The sequence below is a fragment of the Oryzias latipes genome, chromosome 12, assembly GCF_053564925.1.
Source record: "Oryzias latipes strain Hd-rR chromosome 12, Olatipes_Hd-rR_3.1".
Taxonomy (NCBI): Eukaryota; Metazoa; Chordata; class Actinopteri; order Beloniformes; family Adrianichthyidae; genus Oryzias; species Oryzias latipes.
In genome coordinates, this window is record NC_136248.1 from 27,228,514 (window position 1) to 27,244,757 (window position 16,244).

Consider the following 16,244-nt stretch of genomic DNA (forward strand, 5'->3'; position numbering starts at 1 on the left):
TTTGTCAACTTTTGCAGTCTTTTTGGAGCTCTCTGGATTCCTCATTGGTGCTATCATCATAGAAACTTCACTGCTTTTCAGCATCAGAGCTATAGATCTTTGATTGATGATCAGAGATCTCGACAGAATTTTTAGCACGACAAGAGATTGACACTGTAAGTGCCTTTGCATTTTTAAATCTTGTCTACAAACATTTTTTACCTGCATTAAACGTCTTTATAGAAAATAGATGTTGCTCCTCGGGGTTAAATATATTGAAGAATTTTTATTGGGAAAGAGACATAACATATTAATGAACAATAAAAACAAATGTAAAAGCTCCAGATTGTATTGGTCTCTGGTACATTGATGGTGGTGAGGAAATGAAACAAACTTTCACATAAGAATATTGAACAAATACATTATACAAAGTAAAAATGCAATATAAACCGAATCAAATATAACATTTGTGACATTTTATAGGTTTTTATTCATAGGAATCAAAAAGTGAAAATGATAGTTATTTAATGAGAGATAAATTGAGACGTTAAAGTGCCTTGTTGGAGTTTTACGCGAATTTTTTTAAGCAGTCTTGAAGTTATCTTATTATTTCACAATAATAATAGCGATATTACATTTTGTATTTCATTTGATCATTTTTATTGTTTATTTATTTTTGTCCTCAAACATCTTTTGGTCACTGTCTAAAGTCTAATATTCAATGTTACCCACTCTAAACCAAATACGTCAGTGTATATGTGGAAAACGTGCAGTTTTGGGTTAAATGACCCCACCCCCACATGCTCAGTCAGGTTTGATTGGTCCGTTTTGGAGATCTGATAAGGCACCAACATTGACTGTTTATGAGCACTGGGCCGAGTGAGTGTGAGAAGTCATCTTTACTTTTTTACAATATATCTAGATGTTTTAAGGCTGTAAAAACCCTCACTGCACACTTTTTCTCACATTTTTCTCTCTAGTTTAAAGTCTTAAAAAAGTCCAGTTTTATAAACAAAGATATGATCACAATCAAAGATTTACATAAATGTTGCAAGCTCAACGCATTCTGTATAGGAGATTGACTGACAATGTTCCACAGCCAATCAGGACGCAGAGCACAATGCGCAGGGGAAAAAAAGAGACAAAAATAGCAAAGGACCACTGTATATTCCATAGATTGTTCTGTTTAAGGTAAATGTATGAAGTCAATTTTAGAGTTAAGTTATGAAACAGCTTAAAGTGAGTACATGTCCCGGTTCAAATTCTTGCATTTAACTGTCAGTGGAAGGCAGTAAGGGAAAACCGGCTGCAGCTCAGTGTCTTTGATTTGTTCTAAGTTCTTAATGATGGGTTCATTAAAAAAGTATCTTGCTGTCTAACTGCACACAGATGGTCGAGAACCCGTTATGTTATATAAAACAGAGGCCATGGAGTAGATTTATGTCAAACTGTAGCTGAACCCCAGGAGCTCAGCACAGCAGTCACAGTGTAACAGCGATCTGATCTCCTGCCTGTCTCCGGTTTTACCTGAGATCCTGAGCAACACGATTACACAGTCTGGCCGTGGAGAGCGACTCAAGGCAAACCTGAACTGACACTTTATTCAGATGTTTTATGCATGTGTCTGCTGAACGTCATGCTAGCGCTTCGGATCCTGCAGAGTGAAGCCTCAGAAACACCAAACCTTCTGTTTCCTCCATAATCTGTCCGTCATACTAATGAAGGAGTGTGAAAACAGAATAACCTTTCACTCTTAAATGAACCCAACATTCGCTGCAGCAAAAGGCCTTTCTGCAATGCAAGACAAATGCAGCTGCTCCCCGTAGCCGTTATGAGACGATAACTGTGGCAAACACATCAGCAGAGCGGCCACAAAAAGTGTAAGTGTGAGTAAATGTCTCCAGTTTAACATCACTGATGGTTACAAGGAGATAAAAGGAGGTCCTCACCAGTTGTTTTATTTTATTTTTGCCTTCTGTATGGTGTGGTCTGCTCTACTATCTGGGAGAAATCCAGAACCAAAAGCTTCCACATGCTTAGAAGTCTTAAGCCACGTTCACACCACCCTCTGCAACACGCGTTCAAGTTCAAGCGGTCACTTCCAATGAAAAGTCTCTGTAAATGCGCGTAAACACACGACTTCCACCCAACCTCTCATGTTCACGTGTAGCTACGTACATTTTTACCATCGTTCTGGGGCTCTCTGTACATGTTGCCAGTTAAACCAGCTCAAACTTTGACCAATCAGGGGCTTCGATGTAGAGTTTGAAAATTGATCGTGGAAATTATAACCATAAAGTATTATTTTCTATCCAGAGGCTTCGGCTTCATGCAATCTCTTCAACACTAAATCTGCAGTTTTGCTGTGTAGCGTTATGAAAGATTTTAGTGAGTTTTCAAACTAAAGCAAGAACAGTGAGAATGTTGTTGTCCCATAAAAGATATAGTGGGTGCAGACAGCTCTTCCCCCCTGCTGACTCAGCTCTGTGGTGATAAGTTTAGCTATATGTGGGACTAAGTGGTAAATGGAGTCGAGGTAGGGTGATAAAAGGAGGGATAGTAGACTGAGTTAGAGAAAAACAGACCGGACATGACAGGCTACAAAGAAGTGTTTACCACCTTTTTGTGTTTCCACTTTTTAGTATTGCTTTTTAAAACATTAGTTTGTGTTTTTATAAATGGGAGCTTATTGATGGGATTTCATTGAGGTTGGTGCACAGAGCTTAACCTGCGGCCTCCTACTGGGAAGGCAGAGGAATGACGCGCTAACTTCAGGGAACATGAGCTGGGCCAACATGGTGCCACGAGGGCAGTGGCACCTAATGTCCTGTAATCATGTGCTGGCACCAGCACTCCATTGTCTTGGTCACCATGGCAACAAGTCACACTACTTTCTAAAAATGTTGGCAGTTTTTCAAGAACTGGTGCAGTTTGTTCCTTCAAGATATTTGAAAGAATTGCACTAAACTGCATCAAAACTTTTTGGACATTTTGAAATGTTACTGATTGTGCATCCGAAATAATACTACAAAGGCTTTCAATTACATTGTTTTTGCCAAGCTAGCAGGTAATTTTCACATTGCAGAGAGCCAAAGGTTACATCTTTTGATGTTTCTCGCATGATCTGGTCATCTCAGCATCTATCTATGAAAAACAAATTGGGCTACACAGTCAAAAGTTAGAATTTCCTCCTTGAATGTCCCTCTGATCATCTTTTGATCTACTTACTCAGTGTTCCCAGTGGTCTTTTAATTGGGATTATACAGCTTTTAGCCAAAATCAAAGAACTAAGTTGTTTTCTAGGACATAGTTTCTGTAGAGCGGCAGGAGTTCATTAGAAAGTCGCTTCTGAGTTGTGGGGCGGGACCAGTGGCAACCCCCCTTCCTCTTCCTGTTGTTGTTTTATGGTGGATGGATTTGAAGAGAGGCTGAGCCTGAGGCCCATGAGTTTTCTTTTGCATCGCAGGGAAACGTCTTAAACTGAAATTTTTGGTGAAATGCTTTCACACTGTCAAACAAGCAGCAACAATGTTTTCATTTGTGGGAATCCATGCAGGCAGTTTTTGAAGGGCTGTCCAACTGGGCTGTGCAAAGCTCGGCTGTGTTTGAGTTGAAATCCCTGAGCTGCTGACTACAGTTTCCTGTGGAGTCATTCATGGAACATAGAAAGCTGGACTTCTATCTTTGCGTCCCGAGCATCACAGGGATGTCCTGAGGGACGCATAGCCACCTTCTACTAAAGGTAATGTGAAGACAGCACGAGTGACACCCCCACTTTTGGCAGGACTATGGGGGTCCCAGGTGTTGGAAGCCTGTGGAAACAAGCTCAATCACATACAATGTGTTGAGTTTGAGTTTTCTGGTGGTTTGTTTAACTGCAGTGAAATGGCACGGGAAAAAAGCTGGCAGACGTGAAAGTATGCACACAGATGTGCACAACCATCTCCGATTAAGGGTGTGCTTATGTGCAGGATGTGAAGCAGGTGTGGCCCCCAGGTTTCTCCTACAGACCCTGAGCTCCACACGAGACATGCGCCACACCCAATGTGACTGGATGACACCACCTTGTTGACACCCTGCAGAACTCGGCTCTGGAAATGCATTGATGAGTCCACTCCCCCCCACGGCTCCCTTCATGGTAGGGGCTGATGAACTTGTTTTGAATTCCTTCACCTCTTGACAGGAACTACATTCCAAACCTTGAAAATAGCGGCTGGGACAAAGACAGGAAGTGATGTGAGAACGCTTCCTATCAGCTCCCCTCTGAATTTATCTCGATCCTGCAGGCTCGCTCGCCCCCCTCGAACCCCAACCGGCAAGACCCGATATGAAAATACGTCCAGATTTTCTCCTCCTCCAGTCTTTTATGTAGGCACACCCGTTGTGTTAACCCCAACGTTCAATCGTGTAGCCATCTTTGATCCTCTTGATCAGTTATTCTGTCAATCAGGAGGGATCTAGCTGGGGGGCTTTCTCCTCAACCCCCTGACATAAATGTAGATGCATTGAAAGTGAAGAGTGCAGGTTGCATTTGTAACATCTGTCAGGGTTGGTTCTATGCAAACCTTTTGTGACCTCCTGACTTGCGGTTTTCATAGTATTCATCTGCAGGGAAGCATGTCTGACTCCTGATGGAGGCTGTCTCCCTTCAGTGTTTCACCTTTCCCTTGACTATTTATGTAACCACGATTCATTAAGAAGGAACAAAAGCTCTTCATGCGTATTCCTCCTCTCGAATTGGCAAAAGTGCAGCTTCTGCCATGATGGAAAATACCAGTGCTTGCAACGTTCCTGCGTAGAAACAGCACGATTACTGGGAAACGTATCTGCTGCACGTTTGATGATTGTTAAACAGTGTCAGTTCTGTACATACATGGCTTTTAATTTTGTTTAAACTGCATAGAAATTATATTGCAAGAGTTTACAGGAGCATTTGGCTTCCATGTCTTGATTCTGCAGACAGGCTGCGAGTCAGGAAGAGGCTTTTAGTCGGCGGCTCAATCTGCAGGAGCAGATCTTCCGGTCAGCGGGTGCTTCCCTGCGTTAAGGCTACAATAATATGTGAGTCACATTGGAGCCTGATAGATGAAGGGATGAACAGGAGGGAAGGGTGGACTGAGATCAGGGTCTAACAAAAGCTGCATTTGCAGGATTAGAGATCTGTCATGCAGACGAGCGGGGTGGTCTGTTCCCGCAGCCCCACCACTGAGATGGAGCTGCTCGGTAACAACGAAACAAGGTGTAAAATAGACACCTTCTGTGTATTTCTCTGCAGGGCAAAAGCCTTTGCACATTGTGCTGTGTGTGCAACATGTGGTGCGAGGGCCCCACTCAAGGAGAACATGAAGCAATACGTATAACTCCATCCATATTTCACCACAGGAGGCACATGGGCAGAAGAGGTGCAGGTTTGTTTTTAAAAATAACTCCAGAAAAATAAATCTGGTTCCTCCTCATCTGATCCGTGTCAGGATTAGGTTGCGTTTGAGGACAGAAAACAAGCTTGGTTTCCTGTGCAGATATTCATGCTCCTCTCCTTCCTGGACTGAAAAACAAACCTCCCCAAGTAAGAAAAGCTGTCAATTTATAAAATGAAGTGATGTGCTGACATCTCATGCAGGGAGAAATCCTGTTGTGACTTTGCAAATTTGCACACTTCCATGTGCACCGGTCTCTTTATGGCTGATTGTGACTGGTGAGTGGATTTAAAGGCTGATAATGTGGGGGACGTCAGGACCCCCGCCAAGCTGCTCCCCTCCGCCTGTTGGTGGCCAAAGGAGTTTTTGGAGGTTCTCAGAGGCCTCTGCGGGCCCATTCATCTTCCCGGTGAGCTCGTCAGTTAGGGTTTGTGGATTTATCAAGTCGAAAAAGGAACCTGATGGGACATGAAAAGGCGCCATCAGAGGGTCACAAACAGGCAGACAATTACAGAGTTGCTGCTCTTTCTTTGGTTAACTTGGCTTCAACTGGCATATACACCTTTAGAACTATAGATTTTGGTCATTTTGATCTCCTTCTCAGCCACGAATTGGCTCAACATAGAGGCCAAAATGAATCCAGTTTTTTTTTGTTTTTGGAAGCAAATCAAATTAAAACCTCATTTAGTTCTTGCCTGAAACCTTAACTCACCAAAACTGATTTTATATGCTCATAAGTTTTACTGCCACTGACGTTGGCGAGGGGAAATGTTTAAAGTGCCCTGTAGCCATGGTTTTTGGAGTTCAGGAAGTTCTGCCGTCTGGATCACAAGATTTCTGATGATGTGGGCCAGAATGTGTTGATCCAACTAAATTACCCTAATGTGTGGGCGGTTTCTTATTATTTGTAAACAAGTTAAAAAAAGCCAAAATCCAAAAGACTTCTTTCAAGAAATACAGAGCTATTACTCTATGTTGAAATAACCGTTCTTGCTCTGATTTCTTTTTTTTTTACATGTTCTTGATAATCTTAATTTTTGAATTCAAGTTATAAACTAACCAATCGGATGCCTGAATATAAGGAAGTGGTCTCACGTTCAATGTTCGAAAAGTTTGATTGACAGCCCGTCTTTACGTAGTAGGCGTGTGGACTTCCAACAAGCTGGTGAGAGTGGTTACTGTAGAAATGCTGAAATGGACCACTACCCGCTTACTGACGACGTCTGGCTCCAACGTGGTGGTGTCCGCATAGAAATGGCTACTGAATCGACTTTAGAACTGAAAGCAAGTCATTTTCAATGTGTGATGTCACACTCACCTGGTCCAGTTCTCTTATACAGTCAATTTGTTTATATGACTTGCTGGAGGCACATGTCAGCTCATTGTTCATCATTGATCCTGTAACCAAACCATAACTTTTCCAAATGAATGGGCACATAAAGATTTAATATTCTTGTCAGGTTTTATTACAGAACTCAGGATTCGACCGTTAACTGCCGTTGGAAAAAACACATGACTGCAAATAGAAAATGTAGGTTTAAGTTTATTAGTAAAAACTTATATCATACTTTTCTTAAGCCTTTTAGAATAAATGATATCAATATATATGACAATACATTACCTTTGACACTCTAAAGAACATTTTTTTAATGAAATATTAATTATTTTCACAGCTCATTTTCCTACCTGGAAGTAAGGCTACTCGATTATCTGAGGCTCCGCCTTTCGCTCCGTGTGGGTGCCGCCCATTTCAGGACATCAACCTTGTGCCGGCCTCAGCAGCGTGTCTGCGTTTTGCCCACGAAAACAAACAACATTCGAACTTTTGCAAAGATGGATGTGCATATTGTTCGTGTAAAATGAAAGCATTTTGCAGATCCCCACTAGCTCATTGGAGAAAGGGTGTGTGTGTTAACCTGGGGGGCGGTGCTGGCAGTAACCTTTTGTAGATTGGGAGGGGCTGATGCTCAGAGCGCAGGTTTTCAAAAGAATACTCATAGAGGCATGAATGGATCAAAATACCGCGTTGTGGTTGTCTTTTGTGAGGAATGGACATTATAATACACTTAAAAGCTCACATTTTTAATTTAACATGAAATATGCCTTTTAACTTGTACTTCAACCCTAAATAATCATAAGTAATATGCCATATGTAATCTGTTTCCAAAAACCCCCATTTCATTTGCAAGCTCTCCTTAAAAACCCATTGTACATGACTTGGTCTGTGTTTTCTACCCTGTAGTTCATCATCATTCCACTAGAGGCAGTAGAAGAGCTTTTCCTGCTGCTTCCATAAAATATCAAAAACAATTTTGCTTTACTTATATGTAACCTGTATGTTACCTATAAGTTCAAAAAGTTGACTTCAATTGTGTAAAAATCCCTTGTGGTTCCTTGGTGAACTGCATTTTGCCTCTTTTTTTTCATTCATCTTCTTCCGTTTTGTCCCTTTCGGGGTCACGGGGCTGCTGGAGCCTATCCCGGCCACTTGTGGGCGAAGGCAGGGGACACCCTGGACAGGTCACCAGTCTTTCACAGGGCCACAATCACACACCCATCACACCTAGGGACAATTTAGAGTTGCCAATTGACCTATGAGACCCTGGAGAAAACCCACGCATGCACAGGGAGAACATGCAAACTCCCCCATTGGCCCCCAAGCTGGGACTTGAGCCCGGGGCATTCTTGCTGTGAGGCAAGACCGCTAACCACTGCGCCACCATGCAATAATAAAGTCAAAGATCATAAAGAAATAAAGTCAAGATGGTTCAAATAATTCAGACATTTTGCGTCTTATTATTATAATATTATTTCTTGTTATAAATAAGAAGAAATAGCATTTTGTTATTTCAAATGTGCTTCGTTTAGGAAGTGAAAGCCACTTTGGCTGCTTGGAACTTAGGTCATGCTTGACATCAGTCAATCAATTATCCATCTTCATCTTCTGTAAAATATTACATGATTAAATTTTGATTTTCATTTCGAACTAAAACGCTTATTGGTTGATGCAATTTTGCAGTCACATATATTATATGTACTGTCCTTTTTTTATCATTTCACAGCTGTACTACAGTGTGAAGGCTGTGGGAGTGTTTGACTTTGAAAGTTTAGATTATCTGTAGACAATAAATTTCAGATTTGTTGTAAATCATCTGACTTTGTTTTTTTAACGTGGTGGCTGGTTTTGAAACTGTTTAAGTTTTCCAGTGGAGTTTGTATATATTCTAATTAGGGTGGATTATTTAGATTAGAAGAGCTCCAGATGTCTGTCACATGACACAAAATAGTTGCACACAATAAAGCACTCAGCCATTTTTCAAATGCATTTGGTGTCAATTTGAATGATAAATGTCTTGCTGTGTCCTGGGAAAGTTTAGGTACAATCTGTGTTTCACTCTGAATCTTGAAGGTATAAAATAACAACTTTAATCCCCAAAAATATTAACGTGGCACAAAGGATTTTTATCACTTTCCCCTAAATAAGTGATGAAGATCTGTACTCTTATGTCAGACAATTTGATGAAGAGACTGACCATAAATTTGGGGATGCTTTCTAAGCACTGATGGAGTAAAATTTGTGTTATTGAAGCAAAATGCTCATGAAGTGCAATTTTTAGCCACTAAACTGCAGTGGATGCAGTTTTTTTTTTTTTTTTTTTTTTCAGAAAAATATTCTCAAAGTTGTTGGGTTTTTTTCTTTTTGGTAATACTCCGTAGAGGACAGTTGCTTCTTCATTTATGGAGGGTTTTATCTGGCCAGAGGTCTGTTGTAAAAATGAAAAGCCTTAATGTGCTGCAACTGTGCTAGTAACAGTGTAAACGTGTTTTTTTTGGGTATGCAATGAAAGTACTGAGGTTTTTAAAGTGTTTATTATTATCATAATTTGTCCTTCACCTTATGAGTAACTTTATACACATATAAAGTAGCTTCTTGTTCCATTTTTTAATGCTTATTTATAGTTTTATCCCACCTGTCTGTGCTGCTATACATGGGAAAAAGTGAAACTAAAACGCACCCTTGACAAAAGGGCATCTAAAAACAGGAAGTAACACTATAAATATATATAAATCAAAGGTCTGCATGGTTAAAATTGGATTTTCAGAACATGTATAAAATTACTTTTGTGAGGATGATGCTTTTTGGACTTGTTTTTGTCGGTTGTTTCTTGGTTTTGATCTGTTTTCAGTTGTCTTCCTCTTAGTCACACCCGGTTAATGTTGATGATTATTCACAGCTGTCTTCTTTTCAGTTAATTACCCTCAGTGTATTTAAGTGACTGGATTTCATTGTTAGATCATTTGTCACTCTTTTGTTGCTCCCCTGGTTTTGTCATGTTGTTGTTTATTTAGCAAATGTTAAATTTTCTGCCACCAAGCCCCATGGTTTCCTTCATACTTAATCCTACAGCCCCAGTTCTTGACAACCTTTTTATCTTTAAAAAATATGCATAAAATATTTAAAATCAACTTTTACTATTTGATTGACTGGTCTTTTTTTTTAGCAACTCTTAGAAAAATCTCCTATGATACTTAAACTAAGTATTCTCCTTGGTCTGACCAGAGTTTATCATGCAACCAATGCTTCTGAAGTCTTCTACTTCTGATCAAACACATCATAAAGCATTACAAAAGATTTTTTTTTAAATTTGCTTTTTGTGTTGAATATGTCTTGTTATAAAATTTGGAAATGAGTCCTGCAGACTGTTTTTGTAACATCAAACCGTTTCCTCACAGCAAATCAAAGTTATACTTGGAAAGACTGCGGTAATGACGAATCACTCCTAACTGTAAAGCACGGAGGTGGATCAATCATGCTCGTGCAGGCAAGTGGTAAAGAAAACAAGTCACTGTTTTGAAAAAAAGCAAAGGAAGAAAATCATAAAACATCCTCTATTATGTGAACCAACATAGAGGTGCTTTGCGTTACAGAATTAGTCAGAAAATTCATGAATCAAGAACTTCAATTTTCAGGCTGACGTGCTGTTTAAACAAACTATGGTTTCAAGTCTTTTCACTTCTCTTAAAAAAAAAAAATTTTCATTTTGCTAAAGTTTTGACATACAAAGACATGGAGAAGTTGGGCTTAAACTTGTCAGCAGCTTCTGTTTGAAGTTTATTTTCCTCCATTTCATCTGACTCGGTGTAGGGTGGCAGTTAATTGCGCCGTGTGGGGGTTGACGTTTTAAAAGCACACACACACTCACACACATATACAGATGGTGCTGGACCATTGATCACCATCCTCACTTGCTGCTGTTATCAGTGTCTCCGTCGCTCGGCTGTCTGCTCCGATTCACTTTCGCTGTGTAATCTCTATTTATCTCGGTTAGTGTGTGCGTGCCTGTGTGTGCACGTCTGTGCATGTGTGTGTGGGTGAGGGAGTAAAAAGGGGTCAGAGTGCAGAAGACGGAGAGTAAATGAGTAGCGAGGCAGAAAGGCTGCAGATGGCTTCAGCAACCTCTGGCTCTCCATCTTTGTCAGGAAACTTAAAGCTTTGAACTTTTGTGTCACCGACTCGGGTTTTGTCTAGCATCTCGATTAAGTGTCCATTAACAGGTTTTGTTGAGAGGGGGATGTGTTGAGTGTGTGTTTTGGTACACACATCTGTTTTCACATACATTTTGCATTCTGCGTTTTCCGCACTTAAGGCGCACTTAAAAGCTTTTTTTTAATATAAAACCACCATGTAATCCAGAGCATATAAATGGAATAATTCTGGTTGTATTTACTGACGACCAAGGTGATTATAATATATAATAAAATATGCTAACGTGGCAACATGTAGCGGTGTCGGACAGGTTTTTTTTCTTTCACACGTTACTAACAATGTTGGGAATTAGCATGGTCACACCAATTGTTTTTGCAGTATCAGGTTGGGGGTTATTGGGTGTCATTGTAAACAGGCTAACAAGAGTTACAGATAGCGGTGTCAGACTGTTATTTTACGTTGTTACTGTGGTCACAGTAATGTTTGAGTAAACACACATGTATGTGCATTTCGAGCTTCTGTGCGAATTCTCACATTGATGCATCACTACACAAGATTATATTATTATTATTTTAATTGGCTATTTTAATTTACTTTTCCATTTGTATTATTTGCATATTATACCATGGTCCAGGTGAATACTCAATTTTGATTGGCTGCTGGGAGGATTAAAAAGTGATGATCAAAAGTGATAATGAACGCCTAAAAAAGAAGTTCCGGTCACATGGCTTAAATGTTCTGTATCACTGCGCTGGCTTCCTTAAAACAAACGTTTGCTTCATCTTCTGGACAAAAACAAGCAGTAGGAGAGGAACTTTCTCTCAACACTGATGATTTAACCTATCATGACGATCAGCATAGATATAACTTTTCTTTTGCTGCTGCAGTCGAGGTCGGTGTCAGCTAAGCGGCCACACAATGTAAAATATTCCGCTTTTAGTGAAAAAAGCAATCTAAACCGAAAAATAAAACGAAAGTACTATTTCTACTACCATTTATTTAATTATAAATATTAATCATAATTTATTATTTATATACCTTTTGTAAGATACCACTGTATAAGCAAGATATGGGCCATTGAAGTGTGCATTATCAGAAATGAAAAAGCTTCGTGGACGCAAAAGGCTTCCATGTTGGCATTAATTTCTGATAATGCACGCTTTGTTTGCCATTATCCCTCACATATACAGTATAAACAAACAACCAATAAAAAAAGAAAAGGAAAAAGCACATGAAGTTTATAAAATGCTTCAATGTCCATGCTGATCAGTTTAACAAACCAAATGGATACAAAAAAAAGAAAAAAACTATTAAAAAACAGTAAAACAATTCCTTTTACCTCTGCCGCTTATGATAATTTATACATTTACGTTTTAGACTTTTTTTTTAGAAAAATTTAATTCATCACTCAGTTCATTCCATAATTTCACACCAAGATCTGAAACACATCGTACTTTCAGATTGGTTTCTTCTTCTTAAATTATATGACTAACTCTTAAAGTTAATACTCTCAGTAGATTTTAATTCTGTTTTCAGCCTCTTTATAAAAAATGTGCAGACATTTCACACTAAACCAGAATGTACAGAAAATTCTTGTGCAAAATAAAAAAAAAAAACCTTCTATTCGCTTTAAATTGCTTAATTCAGTCACACAGTTTGCCAAGCCAAGTATCTTTTTCTTTTCTTTTTTTCAAATAATATTTTTCAGTGTGAATTAAAGAAGTTTTTCTTCTGAATTGAGGAAAAAAACACCAAAAACTTGACTATAATAATTTACTATTAAGGTCCTAGCTCACCATCTTACAATGTTCTGTTCTGAAAAATCTTTTACACCTTATACCTTTTAAACCTTTATAAAATTGGTTTTAACGTTCCAGGACGTCACTCTCATTTCCATTTTGTGTCTGCACTGTGTTTTAGGATTTTCAACAATCTCCTATTAATTGAGTCATTATGTAAAAACAAAACGATTTTTTAAGCAGATTTGTTACTCGTGACAAAATGGATGAGTGAAGATCCAAACAAATTGCTCTTCTCTGATTACCAGGACCATGTCAAATTTGAAAAGTTAGTGAAAGAAATGAAAAATTAAAAGCATTAACAAGCCAAGCATGGATGAAGATTTGGCTGCAGTCATAGAAAAACATGAAAACTGAGAGGGATAAGGACAAACGGAATACAGCTGTGATAAACCAAAACTATAAGCTTGAACAACCGGAAGACTCAAGGGACTCTGCAAAATAAAACAAACTAAAACAACAACCTGTTCAAAAGAGAAATGGAGACGACAGGAAAGCTAGGAACTCCAGATTTCCAAAAAACTAAATAGAAAGTTACAAATTAGCCTGCTAATTGTGCTGTTACTGAGAGGATCCCATTTTAAGAGCATCAAAAATGCATAAAAAACAATTTAAATTGGTCAAAACTGTTATCAATACTATTTAAAATTCTGGAAGTCGTTTTAACTATTAGTCTTTCTTACATCTGAAATTCAGTGGTGTGAAGCATGCCACCACTGGACTCTAGGGCAGTGCAGATGTCTTCTCTGGATTGATGAATCACACTTTTCTATCTGGAAATCTGTGGGACGAGTCTGGGTTTGGAGATTGCCAGGAGAACGGTACATTTCAGGACCGCATAGTGCAGAGTGTGAAATTTGGTGGAGGAGGAATTATGGTGGGTTTGTTTTTCAGGACTTGGGCTTGGCCCCTTAGTTCCAGTGAATGGTACTTAGAATGCTTTAGGATACCAAAACATTTGGGACAATTCCATGTTCCCCACCATGTGGGAACAGTTTGGAGCGGGCCCCTTCCCCTTCCAACGTACAGTATGTCTAGCATCTACAGAAACATAAAGACATGGATGACAGTCTGGTGTGGATGAACTGGACTAGCCTGCACAGAGTCCTGACCTGTACCCGCTAGAAAACCTTTGGGATGAATTGAACACTGAGAGCCAGGCCTTCTCCACCAACACCAACTGTGTTAGTTCTCTTTTATTGTGTGGTAGTTCATTAGCATGCTGTACATTTAAGATCCACCCCAATGAAAACAATGTTTTTAATATGTTTTTGTGTTATTTTCTGATAATCGAAGACATGTATTAGGAGAACTAAGCTTAAAAGTCAAATCATTGCGAATCAGGAACAAGAGTGCATTTCTTACATGGAAAATACGCTGGGCAGGCCACAAGCTCCCTGCTCTGCTCCATTCTGGTGCATTGACAAATAAATAAATAGATCCAGGTACGTCTTTGTTTTTCCTCATCCAAGCTGACATCTGGCTTGAATCTGGATGGCTCCAATATTGCTTGCCTTTTTGTTGCATCACAAATGTTATGGGGTTGTGAGGAGCTGTAAGCTAGCAGGAGAGGGTGTAAACAGAGAGCTCTTAAAAGGCCTTAATCGTAATTAAAAGACCACTGGGAACGCTTTTAAAATAGATCAAAAGATTATCGGAGTGGGTCTTTTAACCCTTGTGCTATCCTATGACCCCACCCTTGCATTAACGTGTTCTCCCTACCATGACAAAGGTGGATAAAGGTGGAAAGATTTCATGTAATTCATGGACACCAGTGAAGATCACAAATCATTAAAGAAAAAAGGTTCAGAGCACTGTCTAGTGGGTCTAGATGACCCAACTCCCAACTTTTAAGTGCCTAGGATAGCACAAGGGTTAAAGCTTTTGTTGAAACTGTGTGAACATTAATAAAAAAATAAAAACACATGTTTACATCTATAGTCTGTTTAAAAAACTAAATTGTATTGCTGATATAAGGTTGTTTCTGTGCTAAAAGCTGCAGGTTACATAGAATTAACTTAAAAGAGCTGCAAAAAATATGAACCTCTAAGTTTCATTGGTACTTTTATTTTTTAGGAGTGAATGATCACCTCGAGTCAAACATTTCCTGTTAGATGAAGAAGTCCTTTTCTGTGTTCCTCTCCATGTCAGTAGCTGATGGAGAACAGCTGGGGGAGCAGGTGGGTGTAAACCTACCTCTGTTTGTTTGCCCCCCCTCCACCCGCTTCTGCACCACTTCCTCCGTCCATGTTGTTGACGTTTCCTCGCCCCGTCTGTGGCAGGTTGTTCCCAAGCTCCTGTCACTGCAGGGAGTCGCAGATGTCAAAGTCTCACCACGGTTTCAGATTTATTCAACTCATTCGAGTCACAGAGGTTGGGGATTCTGCTGTTTAAAGGCTTTTTGACCCCAGTTCAGGGTCTGTTTATCTAACTTTTACACCAGAAGCACAAGTGAAAAGGCAGGTTCCCCTTGAAGGACGTCTCCGGTGTGTTTATTAGGTCACGTCCTTTCTCCTCCCCTGAAAAAACAGACTTTTTGTTTAAATCTCAGCTGTTGCCTTGAAAAGCCTCCAGTTGTTGTTTGGATCGTATTGTCTTGTCACATGAAATCTTGGCAAACACTTGTTTAGACAAATCAAAATCTGCGTTCATGTGGCCTTAATAGCAGCTATTAATCATCTCCCATGTGCTTCCAATTTCTCTGCTGGTTGGCCGAATGTTTTTCAGGCCAAATCTGTAATTTTGATGTGTCAGAACGTAAATGGCAGTAAATTGATCAAGTCAGACTAATTGAGTTCCCTAAAACCTGGGGGGGAAAAGAATGTCTTCTAACAAAACTCTACTTGAAAACGTTTGTTTTTTTGTTTGACCCAGAAATGACAAAATCTCTGAGTTGGTTTGTTTGTTAGAAGTCCTGCAATAATTCCACTTTTACAGCTTAATGTTAGAGGTTTTCTGTTGGCAGACAGGAAATTTACCTGCGTATTAGCCCCAAAAATGTTATTTGGCTCCACTGAAGCCCATTGTGGTCAAATGCACTGTGGCAGAGCGGCTGTCTCCTCCAGGGGTTATTTTTAGATGAAAACAAAGTGGCTGAACGGTGGCGCAGTGGTTAGCGCTCCAGCCTCACAGCAAGAAGGCTCTAATTTGAATCCCGATTGGGTTCTTTCAGTCCAGAGTCTGTTCTCCCCATACATGTATTGGTTTTCTCGGGGCACCCCGTCTTCCTTCCAAAGTCCAAAAATAAGCCTCATAGTTTAACCAGCTCAGTGGCCTTGTGGCAGAGTGTCCACCCTGTGACTTGAAGGTCGGGTGTTCAAATCCAGGCCATGTCATACCAAGAAATCTAAAAAATGGGACCCAATGCCTCCCTGCTTGACACTCAGGATCAAGGGGTTGGATTGGGGGGGGGTTAATCCACCAAATGGTTGTGGCTGTGTCTGCAGCTCACCACTCCCTCTGGGGGTGGGTCAAATGCAGAGAACAAATTTCACACACCTAGGTGTGTGACAGCTACTTTAACTTTTTAAATTTAATTGATTACACTGAAGTGTCCCTAGT

At 39.8% G+C, this 16,244-nt stretch overlaps 1 long non-coding RNA gene across 1 annotated transcript; it reads left to right on the forward strand.

The window, feature by feature from the left end:
• The first annotated feature begins 5,129 nt into the window (after positions 1 to 5,129).
• Positions 5,130 to 8,721, forward strand: LOC144996438 (uncharacterized). The gene is made up of 2 exons (XR_013659388.1): positions 5,130 to 6,927; positions 7,070 to 8,721. It is a non-coding gene; the product is annotated as an uncharacterized LOC144996438 (long non-coding RNA).
• The last annotated feature ends 7,523 nt before the right edge of the window (positions 8,722 to 16,244 follow it).